Source organism: Danio aesculapii, chromosome 7 (genome assembly GCF_903798145.1).
Source record: "Danio aesculapii chromosome 7, fDanAes4.1, whole genome shotgun sequence".
NCBI lineage: Eukaryota > Metazoa > Chordata > Actinopteri > Cypriniformes > Danionidae > Danio > Danio aesculapii.
This window is the reverse complement of record NC_079441.1, coordinates 1,097,300-1,115,675: the sequence shown is the minus strand read 5'-3', so window position 1 is coordinate 1,115,675 and position 18,376 is coordinate 1,097,300.

The following is an 18,376-nucleotide window of genomic DNA, read 5'->3' as shown; positions in this document are numbered from 1 at the left end:
TAGATATTTAAATATAAATGTTCTCAAGATTATTTTATTTTCCATTTCATCTACTACAAGGAGAAATTATTGAACCTCCTTCATATATTTCCCAATTTCTGTTTAACAGAGAAAAACATATTTTATTTTAGCCAAACTGAAAGTAATAAGACGTTCTCCAGAAGAAAAATAAAATAGAAATTTTGTTCATTGTTTGAATATGTATTTTTCAATTAAATTTCTCTAGCACTTTTACAATGTAGATTGCGTGAAAGCAGATTAACATAGAAGTTCTAGTAAATGGAAGTTAAAACGGTGTCAGTCCAGTTTTCAGAGTTGAAGTTCAGTTTAGTTTAGTGGTGTAATTTTCACTGCTGAAAGTCCAATCACTGAAAAGCAAATCCATCCATGCGCAGCTCCACATGTTCTCTGTTGATTTACCTATACACTGACGACTTTTACTAGTGATATATATGATTAAAAACTAGTTGTTTATATATATATATAATCATTTTTAAAAACTGTAAACCGTGTTTGTTTCATGGAGTGATATAAAAGAAATATCCAAATGAAAACCTTCAACTCTTACATCAACACAATTATTCTTGTTTTATTTCCAAACTAACAAACAAAAGTAAATAACAACAGTGTTTTTTCAGTCTAAGTGTTTTCATTTTCACTCACAGTCAAAGTTGAAAATAACTATAAGTCTATAAAGTATTCAATTCAGAATTTTCTGAGCAGTGACAGCTTAGCACTAATATTTCTCCTCTCTGTTTTCATTGGTTTCTGAATGGTTGCACAAATACATTGGTTTAAATACAACGTTGTTTGTAATGTTAACTAGCCAGTGATATTTTAGATTTTTAATATTATTAATATGAGTAATTTTACTGTAGCCTTTTATTGTATGTTGGGCTTTTTATCTAGCTCTGGGTCATTATTTCACTTCAGTTCTCATTCAGAGTGGTGTTGAGGTGGCAGCTGTTTATTACACAGCAATGTTTGGTATTTATTTGCTAGGTGCGATGTGATGAAATGTTAATCCACTGTTTTTGGTCATTAATACAATATAATTAAACAGAACTCTTTGATTAGTTTTTGTTAGGTTTTCATTCCCACCGCTATTCATATTCCCAAAAACAAATATTTCAGTGAAAAGAAATAAAAGATTGTTAAATCGTACATTTTGAGACAAAATATTCTAGTGACCAAATTTGCTTAATAAAGCTTAAATGAATTCGTGTTATATTAACATTACACTGTAGTTACATGTATTAAAGTCGGATTAAATTTAAATATTTTAATTCAAATAATGATATATTTTTAAATCTGAACGTTTACTCTAACAACTTGATCCTTCAGAAATCATTTTAATAGGCTGATTTGATTATCAATAAACAATTATTATTATTATTATTGTTATTATTATTATTATTAGTAGTAGTAGTATCATCATCATCATTTATTTCAGCTTTATTTGATAAATAAGAAAATCAGACATTATACATTTAAAGAATCCTTGCTAAATAATTTCTGTAATTTCTTTATAAATAAATAAATAAATAAATAAATAAATAAATAAATAAATAAATAAATAAATAAATAAATCTAATGCCTGTGATTCCATGAATGGTAAAGTGTGCGATGTTTCTGTAACTTTTAATTTCAGATAAATGTGGATGCTTCTAGTCATCAAAAAATAAAAAAATGCTGAAAAATGACTCCACTATTAATATTGATAATGACTAGAATAATAAAATGTATTTGTGACCAGCAAATCATCATATTAGAATGCTTTCTGAAGGAAAATGCAAGTGGTGAAATGATGCTATTTGAAATAGTAAAAATATTAACATCAAACGACAATTATTGAGTATTTTGGGGTAAATGTGTGATCGTAAATAAAGTCTTATATAAAATAATCCTTCTTGTTCTGAATCCGACTACCGCGATTGTATTGGCATATAAGCTATAACTTCCACTCATTGACATTTTAGTGTCTGTCTTCTATATATTGTGGGAATTAATCAATCCTTACTCCTTGCTCACCAAAATCTGTTTATGTTGACTTTTATTGACATTTTTAATAGTTTGAGATGATATATTGTCTTGTAAATTATGGTACAAAAAAAACTGGTAATAAACTGCAAGTGTTTTAACACTTATTTTATGGATTTATTCTAATATATTATTTATTTATTATACAATATGTCGTTTCAAATGACTAAAATGTTTCAACAAAAGTCACTTTATTGAAACTGTTCAATTTTATACATCAGAAGTCAGCAGAGGAGAGATTATCATCCCATAATGCAATTTATAAGCATAAATAAAGGGAAAACGTCATAATCATTAATATAGTATTAATCAATATTAGAATTTTTAAGTAAAGTTCTTGCTCTTTTTTAATGTTTATTTATATATTTAAAAAAAGGCTGTTTGAATTATTTTTATAATAAACGAAAAAACTCATAAATGTAATAAATATATATTTTTAAGTATTAATTTTATTTTTAATAAAGTCTTGGCTTTTACATTTAAGTTTAATGCAATTTGAATTATTTTTATGTTAAATTGAAAACATCATAATCATAAATATAATATATAATTAATTATATAATTAATAATTAATAATAATTTTTTTAGAACGTAATTTTTTTCAATTAATTGTTTTTTAAATAAAATTTTGTGTCTTTTAAAAAAATGTCATTTAAATCATCTTTATAATAAACAGAAAATGTCCTAATCATTCATATAGAATATGATATATAAATAAAGAATTACAGCGTACAATTCAATCAAATTCTACCTATATAAAATAAAACATATATGCAATTAGAATTTGTCCAATATTCTGTAGTAGATAGATAATAGACATAAAAATGAAAATAAGTAAATAAAAAAACATGTATAACTAGTAATATAAGAGGAATACAGTAAATCAGATTCACCCACTTCTCTTGATGGCTTCAGGAGCGGATGGTTGAATGTCCTGTGATGCTAATACACTGGCTGTGTTGTAAATCCCATGGCTAAAGCATGTGTTGTAGTCATGCATTAGTGAAATTCAAGGCTTTATCACCTCTGTTTCTGGTCATGTGCTGCGAGTCATTATTGCAAGTGCGGAAATTGTATTCAAAAAGGAAGAAAATCTCTTATTGACGCATTGATGTAATTGTTAAACAGCATTCCTGTTCTGGAGTTCTGCCATTCATCTCAGGCTTTTAGCAGCTGCTTTGTTTACTTAAATTCCAGGTTAAAGCCAAAGAAATGCATGTGTCACTGCTGCTGTCATCCTAAAGGATTAATCAGATGCGAAGACATTATTCATTAATGCAAAGAAACTATGGCCAGGTGTGAAAATAAGAGAAAATCCTGCTCCCTTATGTTTTTAAGTTGAATTAAATGAACTTTTCTAGTCATCTCAAATTACGTCAGTCAAACTGACTAAACATATTAAGGTAAACTTTGTGTAACTTGCTTAAAAAATGTATCTGAAACCTGATTAACTTATTAAAAGAAGTCTAAATCATCATATAAATATTTTGTGGTGTTTTTTTTACAGTGTAGTGCTTGCTTTTATTCCAGATTAAGAGCACTTATTCTTATACTCTTAAAGTAATGATTAGCACTTAGATTGTAGTTAGGCGAGTTATTTTTAGGTTGATGTCACTCGTGTGTTTAGAGATAATCTCTGACGATGTCATGCGTGAGGCGAGTCTTTAGAGAGATTTACATTGTTTTTATGTCTGTACTTAGTATTTTCGGAATTGTATGTATTATGTTATATTATATTGATTGTATATTGATTATTATACGTTATATTATGTTACAGTTAAGCAACATTGTTTTTTCAGAATTATATGTGGTATGTTATATTATAGTATATTATTTGTTATATTACATTATACATATTACAGTATCATTAGTTTTACATCAGTACAAATTTTGTCATTGTATGTACAATTTTTTTCAGAATTGTATGTAATATAAATATTATAATGTTATATTATATTATGTTGCATATCATTATATCACATACATACACTTACCGGCCACTTTATTAGGTACACCTGTCCAACTGCTGGTTATCTCAAATTTCTAATCAGCCAATCACATGGCAGCAGTTCAATGCATTTAAGCATGTAGACATGGTCAAGACGATCTGCTGCAGTTCAAAGTGAGCATCAGAATGGGGAAGAAAGGGGATTTAAGGGACTTTGAACGTGGCATGGTTGTTGCTGCCAGACGGGCTGCTCTGAGTATTTCAGAAACTGCTGATCTACTGGGATTTTCACGCACAACCATCTCTAGGGTTTACAGAGAATGGTCCGACAAAGAGGAAATATCCAGTGAGCGGCAGTTCTGTGGGCGCAAATGCCTTGTTGATGCCAGAGGTCAGAGGAGAATGGCCAGACTGGTTCCAGCTGATAGAAAGGCAACAGTAACTCAAATACACATATACACATTATACACATATACACTTATTTAACAACACACTTTACATGCCAATTTGCACATAACAGCTGCACATATAACGTTGTATATAGTAATAAACATGTACATACACTTGTCAATCTGTATATTTGCACTCACTACTTACTTCTATTTTTTAAAATATATTTATTATCTGTTTTTTGTCCTGTCTCTGTAATCCTGTTGCACTGTAGAAGCTTTGTCACGAAAACAAATTCTTCGTATGTGTGAACATACCTGGCAATAAAGCTCTTTCTGATTCTGATTCTGATAAGCACTCGTTACAACCGAGGTCTGCAGAAGAGCATCTCTGAACACACAACACGTCCAACCTTGAGGCGGATGGGCTACAGCAGCAGAAGACCACACCGGGTGCCGCTCCTGTCAGCTAAGAACAGGAAACTGAGGCTACAATTCACACAGGCTCACCAAAACTGGACAATAGAAGATTGGAGAAACGTTGCCTGGTCTGATGAGTCTCCATTTCTGCTGACACATTCGGATGCTCGGCTCACAATTTGGCATCAACAACATGAAAGCATGGATCCATCCTGCCTTGTATCAGCGGTTCAGGCTGCTGGTGGTGGTGTAATGGTGTGGGGGAGATTTTCTTTGGGTCCATTAGTACCAATTAAGCATGGTGTCAACGCCACAGCCTACCTGAGTATTGCTGCTGACCATGTCCATCCCTTTATGAGCACAGTGTCTCCATCTTCTGATGGCTACTTCCAGCAGGATAACGCACCATGTCATAAAGCGTGAATCATCTCAGACTGGTTTCTTGAACATGACAATGAGTTCACTGTACTCAAATGGCCTCCACAGTCACCAGAGCTCAATCCAATAGAGCACCTTTGGGATGTGGTGGAATGGGAGATTCGCATCATGGATGTGCAGCCGACAAATCTGCATCAACTGTGTGATGCTATCATGTCAATATGGAGCAAAATCTCTGAGGAATATTTCCAGTAGCTTGTTGAATCTCTGACTCCAAGGATTAAGGCAGATCTGAAGGCAAAAGGGGGTCCGACCCGGCACTAGTGAGGTGTACCTAATAAAGTGGCCAGTGAGTGTATGTATGTGTGTATGTGTGTATATATATATATATATATATATATATATATATATATATATATATATATATATATATATATATATATACACACACACATATATGTATATATACACATATATACATATACAGAACTGTAATTTCTGTGTACTTTCACCTGTGAAAACATTTGTGATTATGAGAATGTAGCTTTCTCTTTTTACACAGAAAACAAGATTCTTGAATTTTAGAGTTTGTGCATTTCATCCTCCATTAGTTCTGTTTATTTTAGTTTTGCTCCTCTGGATTTGGGCTTTAATTCTGCCCAGCAGCTCTCTCAGTTGAACTGAACATTTGACTTGTTTGCTTGTTTTTAGGCTTTAATATTTTTGAGATCCAGCAGATGGCACTATTTTACACAACAACAGTAGACATTTACAGAGCCAGCAGAAATAACTTCAGATTTCTGAATGTTTTGATAGTCAGTTTTTCTGGATCTTACTTGTTGTACACTATTTTTGCCAACACTTTGGTATGGTGCTCACAGTCTTTATTATCTACAGTATGACTTTTACCTCAAAAACAACTTATAATTTACTAATTATTCACCCACCTTTATTAGCCCAAGATCCCTAACCACGGCCTTGCTGAAAGTCAAAATCAACCCATTAAAAAAAAGAAGCTGGACTGAAAAATAAAGTATGTAAACGCACTAGATTAACCTACTTTAAACACTTCAATTGATGCAAACAAGAAAATCTGTGAAGATGAATAATATGCAGAGGGGTGACAATTAGCAGTAATCAGATCATATGAAGTGAAAAAACTAAACGATTGCTAAAATGTTTTTATTGATGCTTCTGCAGGTAGTGTGTTAAAAATTAACTGTAAGAAAATTCCACTACTACTAATAGGAGTTGGGTGATGTCGACCAATTTGGCATCTTACGATGTCCAGGGCTTAATTTGTTCCGGAACAAGCCGGATCTGGAGCCGGCACCTCTGATATCTGATCTGGCACCTCATTTTACCGATTCCCGTCCTCACACACCCCCGCCCTGCTCTTCATTTTCCTCCACGACTCCCTAAATTGTCTTCACTTTTGTCTGCAACCACCCGGCATGAATAGGCAGAGTGATCTGTGTGGTTATAATGGCGTCCACAAACTTGATTGGTGAAAAGGTGCACAACCAACAGGAACCAACCAACAGTATCTGAGGTTTACACTAAAATTACTGAGTACAAGCGTGAAAGCGAAAGATTGAAGCAGTGATTCAAAAGACCCGAGAGTCGTTAGATAGAGACAAGATTAATTAAATGTCACCTTTAACAACTATAGTGAGACGACATCCATCGATACATCCTTGATAAACTGTCCCACGTGCACTGATCTCTGGAGTTTTGTGCTCAAAGCACTCGCTTACTGCTGGAGCTCAGAGGTGCGCATACGCTGCAGCGCATGACAGAGTGTGTGTGTGTGTGTGGTGACGTGATGTGCGTTTTTAGTGGTAAAATGTTAAAGGAGGGCTGTTCAGAAATGCTAGGTGAAACGCCAGTGTGGACGTGGAGAGTTTTCATTCTAGAATGCTAAAACTAAGACGTATTAGTGTAAACGGGCCTGAGTGTGTGTTTATTGCGAGCGGGTTGCTGCTGGATGGAGCAGAGGATCACAATTCCGGCTCAGCATCGTGATGTCTATTGGCTATTGACCCTACCCAACTACTGACAATAATGTTTAGGGCCTACAACAATAATAAATACAGTTAAAGATTGTAGATTTCTGCAGCATTAATTCACAATGTTTACCAGGACCCACTCTTCTCTCCCCAACATACCGCACAACAACCCCAAACAATAGGCTTGACAAACCACCTGTAGAAAACACACTCTTTCATCTCTCTGACACATTAACCCACACTTGCACCAGTTTTGCACCAGCCATTCTCTTACAGTCACTTCATACCTCATAAAAACAACAGAAAAACATTGTGCATTTATAAAGCGTGCCTCACAGTGGGCCTAACAAGCCACCAGTAGAAATACTTTTCCAAACACTCCTTTCTCCTTACTAGAGGTGTACACAACCTACGATTCAGAATGCAAATGACCCACGGGTTAATATATATACCGTAGTCAACATTCAAAGTGAATCAACTAAGACACAAGACACAAGAATGAGTGTTGTTCAATAGTTTTAGCACAATTTAGATAAAAGCTGATGATCCACTCCAAATGTTGACTACGATATATGTGTATGTATATTTGTAACGATCACAGAAAGATCACCTCCTGCATCATTCAGATTTCATGTATGAAAGCATTTTGGCTTTCCTGTAAAATATAATGATGACAGAAGAAGTTGTGGAGGTACCTAAATAGTTTTCTGTCACTGCTTGTTTGGCCTGCATTGCGTTCAGTGTAGAGCTGCACAATTAAACATTAAATGATCGGGATGCCAATTCAAACACCCACACAACATATATTATAAATGATGAGGATTTACATATGTTAACTGCGCAGCATTCAAATCTGCGTTTGATCCACAGAGATTTGGTTTTTACACTTTTCAGTCAGTTACAAAGTTGTAGCAATGACATTGTTTAACCAATAGGTGATGACAAACAAGCATCAAGCATATATCACTGACTGATGCATCTCGTGATGAAACATGAAGTTTTATGATGAATTATTAAATTGTTAATCAAAATGAGACAAAAAATAAATTATTTCTACTAACGACATTCATAATAAAACATAAAGAATAAAGCAAATGACATGTTTCTTCTCCCCTTTTTGGCTGATACGAGAAATGGTCCGATACATGACAAAAAAAATTAAATATGATGCAAACCGTGAGATTTGTGATCATTACACTACTCACCCTTACTCTAGCACAATCTCTGAGCACTAGCAGTTGATTTGTATAGTTAGCACTTCCTGTGTGTATTGCCTCTTCTTGTTGAATCGCTGAATACCTCCTCAATTGTAAGTCGCTTTGGACAAAAGCGTCTGCTAAAAGACTCAATGTTAATGCAAGTGTTCAGCGGTTGGCCCATAAAAGTGAAATGCCTGGTTTTACTAATTCATTAGTATGGTGCAGGGCTCTTTTTAAAGCCATTACAGCATCAGTTGGTCTTGAGAATGACAGACTCAAGCCCTGCACAGCAGCCAGAGGGATTCTGAGTCGTTCTTCTTCAGAATCGTGTTCAGGTCACTGTGATGCTGCTGGAGGAAAACCTTTTCCGTCTCGCTCCTCCAAAACACCCCAAAGTGCTCAATAATGTTTAGATCTGGGTACTGTGCAGGCCTTGGAAGATGTCAACTTCACTTTTTTATGTTCATCAAACCACTCTGTGTCCAGTCCTGCTGTGTGTGTTGGTGCATTATCATCCTGACACATGCCACTGCCTTCAGGGTTCAACGTTTGACCCATGAGGGTGTACATTGTCCTCCAGAATGGTTTGGTAGTCCTTGGCAGTGAAGCAGTGCCCATCTAGCACCATCATTGGGCCTCAGGAATGCCATGATATTGAGCCCAAACCATCAATGATCCCCCCATGCTTCACTCTGGGCATCAGCAGTCTGGGTGGGATGCTTGTTTGGGGCTTCTCCACGCCGTAACTCCCCTGGATGTGGGAAAGACAGTGAAGGTGGACTTATCAGAGATCAATACATGTTTCACATTATCCACAGCCCAAGATCTTCACTGATCTTGACACAGATGTGCCAGCGAGACGTGCACCAACAATCCTCTTCTGAACTCTGCTCTGTCCCCATAATGGTGTGTGTATTGCTATATATGAAGCAGAACTGTGCTGTTCCTCTGCTGATGAACCCTTCACACTCTCCTCTACTGCTGGAGTGAAGATCAATGAAGACCGAATACCAGGAGGAGCACATGGAAACATCACACCTACAACACTGAACTGGCTATTGTTCTAGTTTTATTGTCCAACCCCTATAGTTCCTGTAGTTACATAGTGTATTAGAACAGACAGAAATGTAAATATACAGACATATCAACCTCTGTTAATCTTGGTAAACAGTGTCACTACAGAAGAGTCAAGCTTTACATAGGAAAATTGTCGCAGTCACTTTAAATTTTTTTAGCAAACTGATAATGGTTTAATCCAATTTTATGACCTACGCTAAGCTAGGCTAAGCTAAAAGGGCTGCCGCCAGACCCGGAGATCAGCTTAATGGATTCAAAAATGGCCAAACTCACCCGTCTCTTTTATAAAGGTGAAAATATATTGATAATGAATAATGAATGTGCTTGTTGTTGTTTGCTCTTATGTTATAAGTAAATGCATTATCGTTATTGTAAAGTGATAACAAAACATTTATAAACATTTACATTTAAAACACAGAAGATGGTCATACACGTGTAAAACAGCAGGAAGGCAGGAAAATGATGACATATTTAGATAAAATGGGGACTGAGAATATTTTGTAATCATTTACCACATGCTTCAGAAAAACATGATGAACCTGCCCAAAACAGATTTAATCTGTAATGAAACTCCGCTGATAAGGACATTCTCCCAGCTGAAAAATGGGCAGAGAAATAAAAGACCCACACAGGGATTGAAAATATATATTTATTCATCACTTACAATCCTAGTTGTGTCACCACTTTATAAACATGTCTTTAGATACAACAGAGTCTCTTATTATAGCATAGTGATAAATACAACATATCTTCAACTTATCTAACAGAGTATAAATTACAGAAATAAAACAATACCACATCCAACATGAACAAAAATAATACAATATTTGATCATTTCTCATGAACTCACAGAAAAGCCCTTTAGGTTTAGAATAAGTGATTCTTCTGGTGACACTTTTGATGTTTAAATAATCAGAAAAATAGATTTGTTTAGAATAAATAATTTAGAAATACTCACAACTTTGTAACAATTTACACAAAAACTAAATACTAGCTACGTGTTGAAGTTTTATTAAATAAGTTGCACAGGTTTTCATAGCCCTTATTTTATACATAGGCTTTTATTTACCCCAGATATTTCTGATGTCATATCCTGTGACTATAGCATTCTCACAAGTTGTTTTACGGGTTTCATAATCACTGAAAAACTTCATTCCTTTTGTTAATCAAAGCCAGTTCCTGGCTTTTCAATGTCAGCCTGCATAAAAAGGACCTTTAACATTTTCCATAACATGGGTTTGCTTTCAGAGACGTTACGATGCATTTCAAAGGAGCTACAAGCATGTGTGATTAAAAAATTCGATTGATCACTTCAAAAATGTGTTTGTGTTTAAAAAAATAATGATTGCAGATCTTATCTTCATTTCTGGAACATCAACAAATTCTGCATCATAATTCCCTGTATTTATATATCTAGACTGTAAAAACATCTGCACATTAGCAGTTGTCTGTATTTTGTGATTCATGTTTTTATTTTTTGAGTTATTTCTGCTTTTCAATTGCATTATAGGACCTTGAACTTTATTCCAACCACACTGAAAAAAATTATTCAAAGATGATTCCTTGGATTTACTAAATTTTTTTAAGTTAAGTGGTCGTAAACAATTTATTTGGGCTGAATTTAAACAAACGAATTAAGTTGAACATTACTCAATTTAATTTGTTTAAATTCAACCCAATTAAATTGTTTGCAACAGTTTTGCATGCAACACTTTTTTCAGTGCACTTTTAACCTTGAAAAGTCGTAAAAAGTGACTTTCATGAACATTTTAGTAGTTTTAAGTGACATATTGTCTGGTTTGGTGTTGTAAATTTGTGCTACAAAAACCAAATATTGTTTCAAACTTCTAAAATGTTAATAAAAGTTACTTTGTTAAACTGTAGAGTTCAATTTACAACATCAAAAGTGGACAGAGCAGAGATCAACATCCTATAATGCAATTCACAACCACAAAATAAACATTTTTAAACCACAAAATACGTAAATTTGGTTAATGAACAGATATTTTTACTGCTAAATGTAACCATCCTGGGAAATAACAATACATTGACTGACAGAGAAAGCAACATAAGTGCATCATGCTGGCTTTTGAAACATCATGCTATGATGATCGTTTGCTTTGAAGTTTTCAGTGTATGATTATGTCAAATGCAACATTCATTACTACTTATCAAGCACTGTAGCATCAGTAGTTTTACATTTGAGTCCTTCACTTGATCATGTGTGCTGTAGTTACGATCAATGAAATTGGGGAAGCAGAAGAGACACAGCCGCAAGGAGTAAAGCGATCAGCACACTGAGATTTTTACTGGCTTCAGCTGATGAATACACTGTTCAAAGAAAAAGAGAACAAGACAGAATTTATCAGTCGGTGACAGTTTCAAAGGTTTGCCTGAAGCTCTTCTTGTAAAGCAGACAGAGAACATCCTAACACTGCTAATCTGAACTGGAAATATGTGTGAAAAATGTCAAGCTTGTAGTCTACATTCCGATTGTAAAAACAACAACAACCTTTTTTTATCGCTTATTTTTCATCTTCAACACACGACATGGCATTTGCTTACAAACATGGCCAATTTGCTATTAATACCTCATATCTACAAGTGTTTTTTATTGATTATAGATCAGGTTTGATGACCTGTGAATAATTCATGTATTTAATGTCCACCTGTTTCACACGTTTGCAGCGCACTTACTTTTTTATGTGAATTGAAATTGAAATGCATGCAAACATTGCACTTTAAAATGGTCCCAGTGCTTCCAATGCCTTTTTTATTGCCATTCATCTTTTCGTACGAGACAATCTGTGGATCCTACTAAAAGCATTACTATTTTATGTATTGTCAGTAAACCAATGGATAATTCAGATGTAATAATACAATTAAATTAATACCAAGACTTAAGAGCAGACCTGCCCCCAAACCTATGGAGCGATGAGCAGATCCCATGCTAAAGTGTAAAAAATGAGACCCTACGAATTAATATGAATTAACCACTAAATCAGAAAGTTGCAAATCGTAAGTGTGAATACGCATAAGTAAGTTAGTGTTTTTGTCGATCAGCCCCAGTGAGATGTGAGTCTCCTCTTTATCTTCCAACTATATTAAATCTATTTTATGATTTATACATTTTTTTATATTTTTAGATGCATTTTGTAACTTTTTAGGACTTATCTAATGTTAATATAGGACAATTTACACTTTAATTATGCATATAACATGACATTATATGGTGAAGTTTTTTTCCTCGCCGCTGTCGCCGCTGGCTTGCGTAGTTCGGGACTTGTAGAGCTGCGCATCAATGGATTTGCTCTTCAGTGTTTGGACTTTCAGCAGTGAAAATTAAACCACACTGAACTGAGCTCAACTGAACTGAACTTAAACACTGAAAACTGGACTGACACTGTTTCAGTTCACTATGATCTTAATGTGAAGCTGCTTTGACACAATCTACATTGTAAAAGCGCTATACAAATAAAGGGGAATTGAAATGAATTGAACATTATTACTATTTTGTGTCAATCATTGGTCATTTAGCTACAAAGCACCATCTATTCTCTGTATCTATCGCATCAAAAATAGACTCGGTGCGGAAACGATAACTAAACTGCATGCAGTGTGAAAGCTTGTTAATAATACAGGCCGTGAGCCCACTGCAGATGGAGTACAGTGTATGTGAAACAGACATTATACTGGATTAATTGCTTGAATTACCCACATTATAAGCACATTCTACTGTAAAAATCATTGATACACTAATATAAGTGCATCACTCACCTGTACTATTCACTATGATTTGACTTGTGAAGATCTGGAAGGATAACGTGTTGCTCTTGGCTGCTCGAACTACAGTGTTCGCTATCTGAGTGGCGTTAGGTAGAGTTGCTTCTGCCACGAATGTGACATCCATGGTATTTTGGATTGTGGCCACACTCTCTGCTTTTACCACATAATTGACACTACTGAAAAGAGAGGACAATCAACAGTCAGACATGAACACTGAGCATCACATTAAAGGAAAATCTAAACAAATACAGCAGCATATCATGCATACCCGAGGTTTGTTAAGGTTAACACGCTGAAATTTCCAGGGTAGTCGGCAATAAAGAAAGGTTCAAGCTGCAAAACAAAGCATTTAGTTTATTCAAAGTTCTTCTTTTATAAATAGAGGAGACCCTTCATGCTTACCTCTGTTTTCAACAACAATGCCCTGCTCTGGAACTCAGGAGAACTTGTATTTAAGAAAGCAGCCACAAAGGTTCCGCTGGTGAAGATCGTCAATGGGATTAACTGCACTGACTCTATAAAAATACAGGGGATTTTCTGTTTAAAGACAGGACATTCTAGACAAGTTAGTGGGATTATTTGATGTAGTGTGAGCATCTTAGGAACTAGCCCAATCAGACAAATCACACTCTTAACCCAAATCATTGACTTTACTGGAAAAGTGTGTGGAAACCTGTTGCCTTAAATCACTTATATTCTTACACAAAGTGAAGGTAATCAACCCTAGCTGAATTAACATATAACATAAAGTTCTTTGTATTTCTATGCTAATTCAGCTAGTGTTGTTAAGTTTCACCTCATGGAAAATCTTTGAGTGATTTTGGGGATGGGACACAAAAGTGTTGAGTCATCGGCCATTGTTGGTCTGGCTGGTGTGTTTGTTGTGTTGCACGTGCCACCTCAGCTTCAGCATGTAGCTATTCGCTGTCGGATGTACATTCAAGGGTCTGGACGCAGGCCTCGTGCAATCTGAGCTGTATCCAATGCTTTTTAATAGGCTCACCTAACCCCACCCCTAACCTAACCTAGCTCTATTGAGTGCATTGTGTCTCAGCTTACATCATAAAGGCTGCATCCAGATACTGTTGGTAGAGACACCGCTCCCAGTTTATTTGAGTGAGTGTATGTAGATCTGAGACGAGCTTTGTCTCTACTGGTCTACCTCAGGGGTCAGTTTTAGGCCTGCTACTTTTTAACATTTAGCTATCTATTTTTTAGTCAAACTTCTGAGGTCTCTCTGCCTGTATTGTCCTCTGTAAGCGGATGATAAACAACAGTTACACCTATACACTCCTAGCTGTAGATTTCACTTGTTTCAGTCAATCTTGATGGTGGTACCTCAAACACATCTCAGATCTATGGGGCTTTTTCTTCCTATGCTCTTGTTCTCTGGAATTTTCTGCCTCTTGAATTATGGGAAGGTCAGAAATATAATACTTCACTTAGAACTGTGGCCTTACTGCTAGAAGGTCGCTGGTTCGAGTCCCGGTTGGGCCAGTTGGAGTTTGCATGTTCTCCTCGTGTTCATGTGTTTTCTCCGGATGCTCTGGTTTCCCCCACAATCTAAAGACGTGCTATAGGTGAATTGGATGAACTAAATTGTCCGTTGTGTAACAGTGTGTTTGTGCTTTGTATATGCACATCTCATCTTCTGGTTTTCCTTCGTGGAGTGTAAAAATATGTGTGGAAAGACGCACGCTTTTACGTCAGGCACAGAACACATGCTTTCAGTTGGCTGGTGTCAGTTTGTTGTGATCAATGTGCAGCTTGGCTTGGTGTGTCCTGGCCCTTAGGCCACAAGTTTCCACATCATTTTCTAGTAAAGTAAACTCTTTTAGTTTCTGATCTCAACTTACTGATGACACTAATAGTGGCGACATCGACGGTGATGTTCAAGCCTGAATTAGGATTTGCCGCTGCTTCTTTCAGGGTATTTACAACAGCAGTGCTGCTGGGAATGGGTTCAGTGGATGCTTGGTTAAATATTAAATCAACCTGTGCCTGGACATTTTGGTCTGCACGGGTTTTGGTAACAGCTCTGAAAAACAAACAAAAAAACAAGGTATGTTTTTCATTTATGACTTCCACAGAATATAGGGATTGAAATGTAGGCATTCCTACAAGAGCAAACAGCAGAGGATCACACTAGCAACACCAGTGTCATGGGTGCTGATAGTGATACATTTTTAAACACACGCAAAATGCAATTGAGCATGATTGAGCATTAGTTAATAAATGATTCATTTACATAATGAAGCAGATAATTAACTTACATGAACGCTATGACGACGGTCCTGATGAAACGAGGCCCAAACTGGGCTTTATAGATTTCATCAAACTGTGGAAACAGATGGTCAACATTGAGAATGTTTCTAGCTACTTGGTGAATCAATTATATTTCACAGAAGCAAGTCACATTTTGTTCTTTTAAAGGGCTGCTATGGAGAATTCAGCAAGCATTATTATTAGCAACACCATTGTAAAATACCACCAACACCACTGGCTTAAATGCTGCTCCAAACTCTTTGACAGATTGCCTTAAGCATTCAACCCCTCCAACTAATCCTTTCAAACGTTAACCTGTATTTTATTAGAAATAATTATGCATTTTCAATCTGATGTTGCCAAAGCAGCAAATCTAAATGTTGTCTAACGGCTTGTTCCACCGAGTGGTTCAGTTTGTAGACGTACCACATAATTGAACACAAATGTCAATAAAGCTCTGTGGTTGCAGCTTGAAACTTACTTCTTTCTCTACTTTGGTGGCGAGGTTCTTAAATGCCGGAGTTGTTGGGATTGCTAAATCTGGAACAAATAGCACTACAAGGACAACCTGAATGGCTACAACTGGAGGAGGACGCGTTGGTACTACTGTAGTTGTTGTTGTTGTTGTTGTTGTTGGTGTAGTTGTTGTAGTTGTTGTTGTAGTTGTCGTTGTTGTAGTTGTTGTTGTTTTTGGTGTGGTTGTAGTGGTAGTTGTTGTTGTAGTAGGAATGACAGTAGTCGTCGCTTTTGTAGTAGGTGTGGTAGTAGGAATGACTGTAGTTGTCGCTGTTGTTGTGGTTGTAGTAGGTGTGGTAGTAGGAATAGCTGTAGTTGTCGCTGTTGTTGTGGTTGTAGTAGGTGTGGTAGTAGGAATAGCTGTAGTCGTCGCTGTTGTTGTGGTTGTAGTAGGTGTGGTAGTAGGAATAGCTGTAGTTGTCGCTGTTGTTGTGGTTGTAATAGGGATGGTAGTTGGATTTACTGTAATGTAAGTGTTTTGTGGAGTTTAGTAAAACAGAAACAGAACAGAGCAATTAGTAATCTCCAGTCATATGTCACCAGTCTGTTAACTTCACATGTAACAGCAACTGTATAGTTTAATAACACTGGAGAAATACCAAAAGCATCCTAAATTATTTTGAATGATGTTGTATTGGTGATGATGCTTGTTTAACTTACCCTCTGCGCTGGTAACAGTAAAACTCAGGGTTGCAGTTTTGATAGTGCTGATTATGTCCTCATCAGTGGGTACAGTTGTAAATGTTATGTTTATATCAGAGAGGATTGATCCAGGACTAGAAGAGGCACAAGGAGGAGAAAGAGTTAACGTCAATTTTAAATGTGAGGCTTAATACAGAAAGTCTTAGAATTCGTTTGGAGGAAAATACATTCTGGTGGTATTGCACAAGAAGCTGTGATTTACTAAAAACTGCAATGCTATAAAGAAGTGTTTAATCCCAGATCAATTGTGGAAATCTTTACAAGATTCATAGAGAAAAAGTACTAGAACGTTACAGTATAGTTCTGAGCACTTGTTGAAATGGCTCAGTTTCTATAGTAAGTCGTTTTTGCATCATAGTAAAGTTGCCATAATTCTTCACAGGATTTAGGGCTAAGCCGCAGTGTCTTTTGTATCTTTATCTCAATCTCAATAAAAGTATAAAAGTAATAAAAGTATAAATAAGTAAAAGAATTACCCACCGGAACCTAATGACTGTCAATGCAATGTATGAAAGGCCATATTTTTTTTTAAAGACTGGGTCAAGCTGTGGAAACATTTTAACAATGTTAGGTTCAACACAACATTCATTGAGTTTTCATCACAGTTAATGGCCTGTTTCCACTGAATGGTACGGTACGGTTTGGTACACTTTTAAGGCCGTTTCCACTGTCAAAAGGTGAACCGAACCGTACTGTACGCCTTTATTAGCACCCTTTCGAAAGGGTACCAAACACCAAAAGGCAGAGCTAGAAACGCAGCTGAACGCTATTGGTTTACAGAGATACGTAATTCGCTTGCACAACAAGCCAGAATGAAAACGAAGGACCCGCCATGTTTAAAATACACAGCCAAGAGCGGCATAATTATACATACATATAATAAACGAGCCATTAGAGGTGTGAACCTATACTGGTCTCACGGTTCGGTTCGGTTACGATTATCATGCCATCGATTCGGTTCAATTCGATATTTCGGTGCATCACGGTGCATTGACGATGCTTTCCATACACAGTGTTGTATTTTGGGGGGTGGCTATAACAAGCTGAAATCTGGCTAAACACAAACACACACATGAACACACAGCACCACACTGTCTCTCATTCACACACATACACAAACATAGACAGCACCAAACAAACACACACACTCACGCCACGTGCGCTTGCTTGCTCGCTCCCTCGCTCAGGAGTGATATTGTGAGACCGCCCACTCCTGTTAAAATTACACCAGAGTTACCGACCGATCCCACGCTTTATTCTGAAATTTATTCCCACGCCGCATGAAATCTGGTCGGGTCCTGCGACAATGCACAGATACAGCTGCGGGAATGCATACAGCCGAGAGGAAAAGAGAGGGGAGGAAGAGTCACGCCAGCAGGTGAAATGGGTCACAGTGAGAGAGAGAAATGGAGTTTGCTTTCATTCCCTCAATCGCAGAGAAATAGGGGCTTCTGCTGTAAGTGTCAGTGAAAGACTGTACAGAAAACACACACACAGTCAAATTTTTAAGTAGTTGGCACCTGTAGTGTTGTAAATACCCGCGCTCGCCTCCCTCGCGACAGAGCAAATATGAGATAAATGACGTCAGTACATAATAACCGGTTATGATTATTACTGATCCGATACCGAATTGTCCGCGTCTGCGTT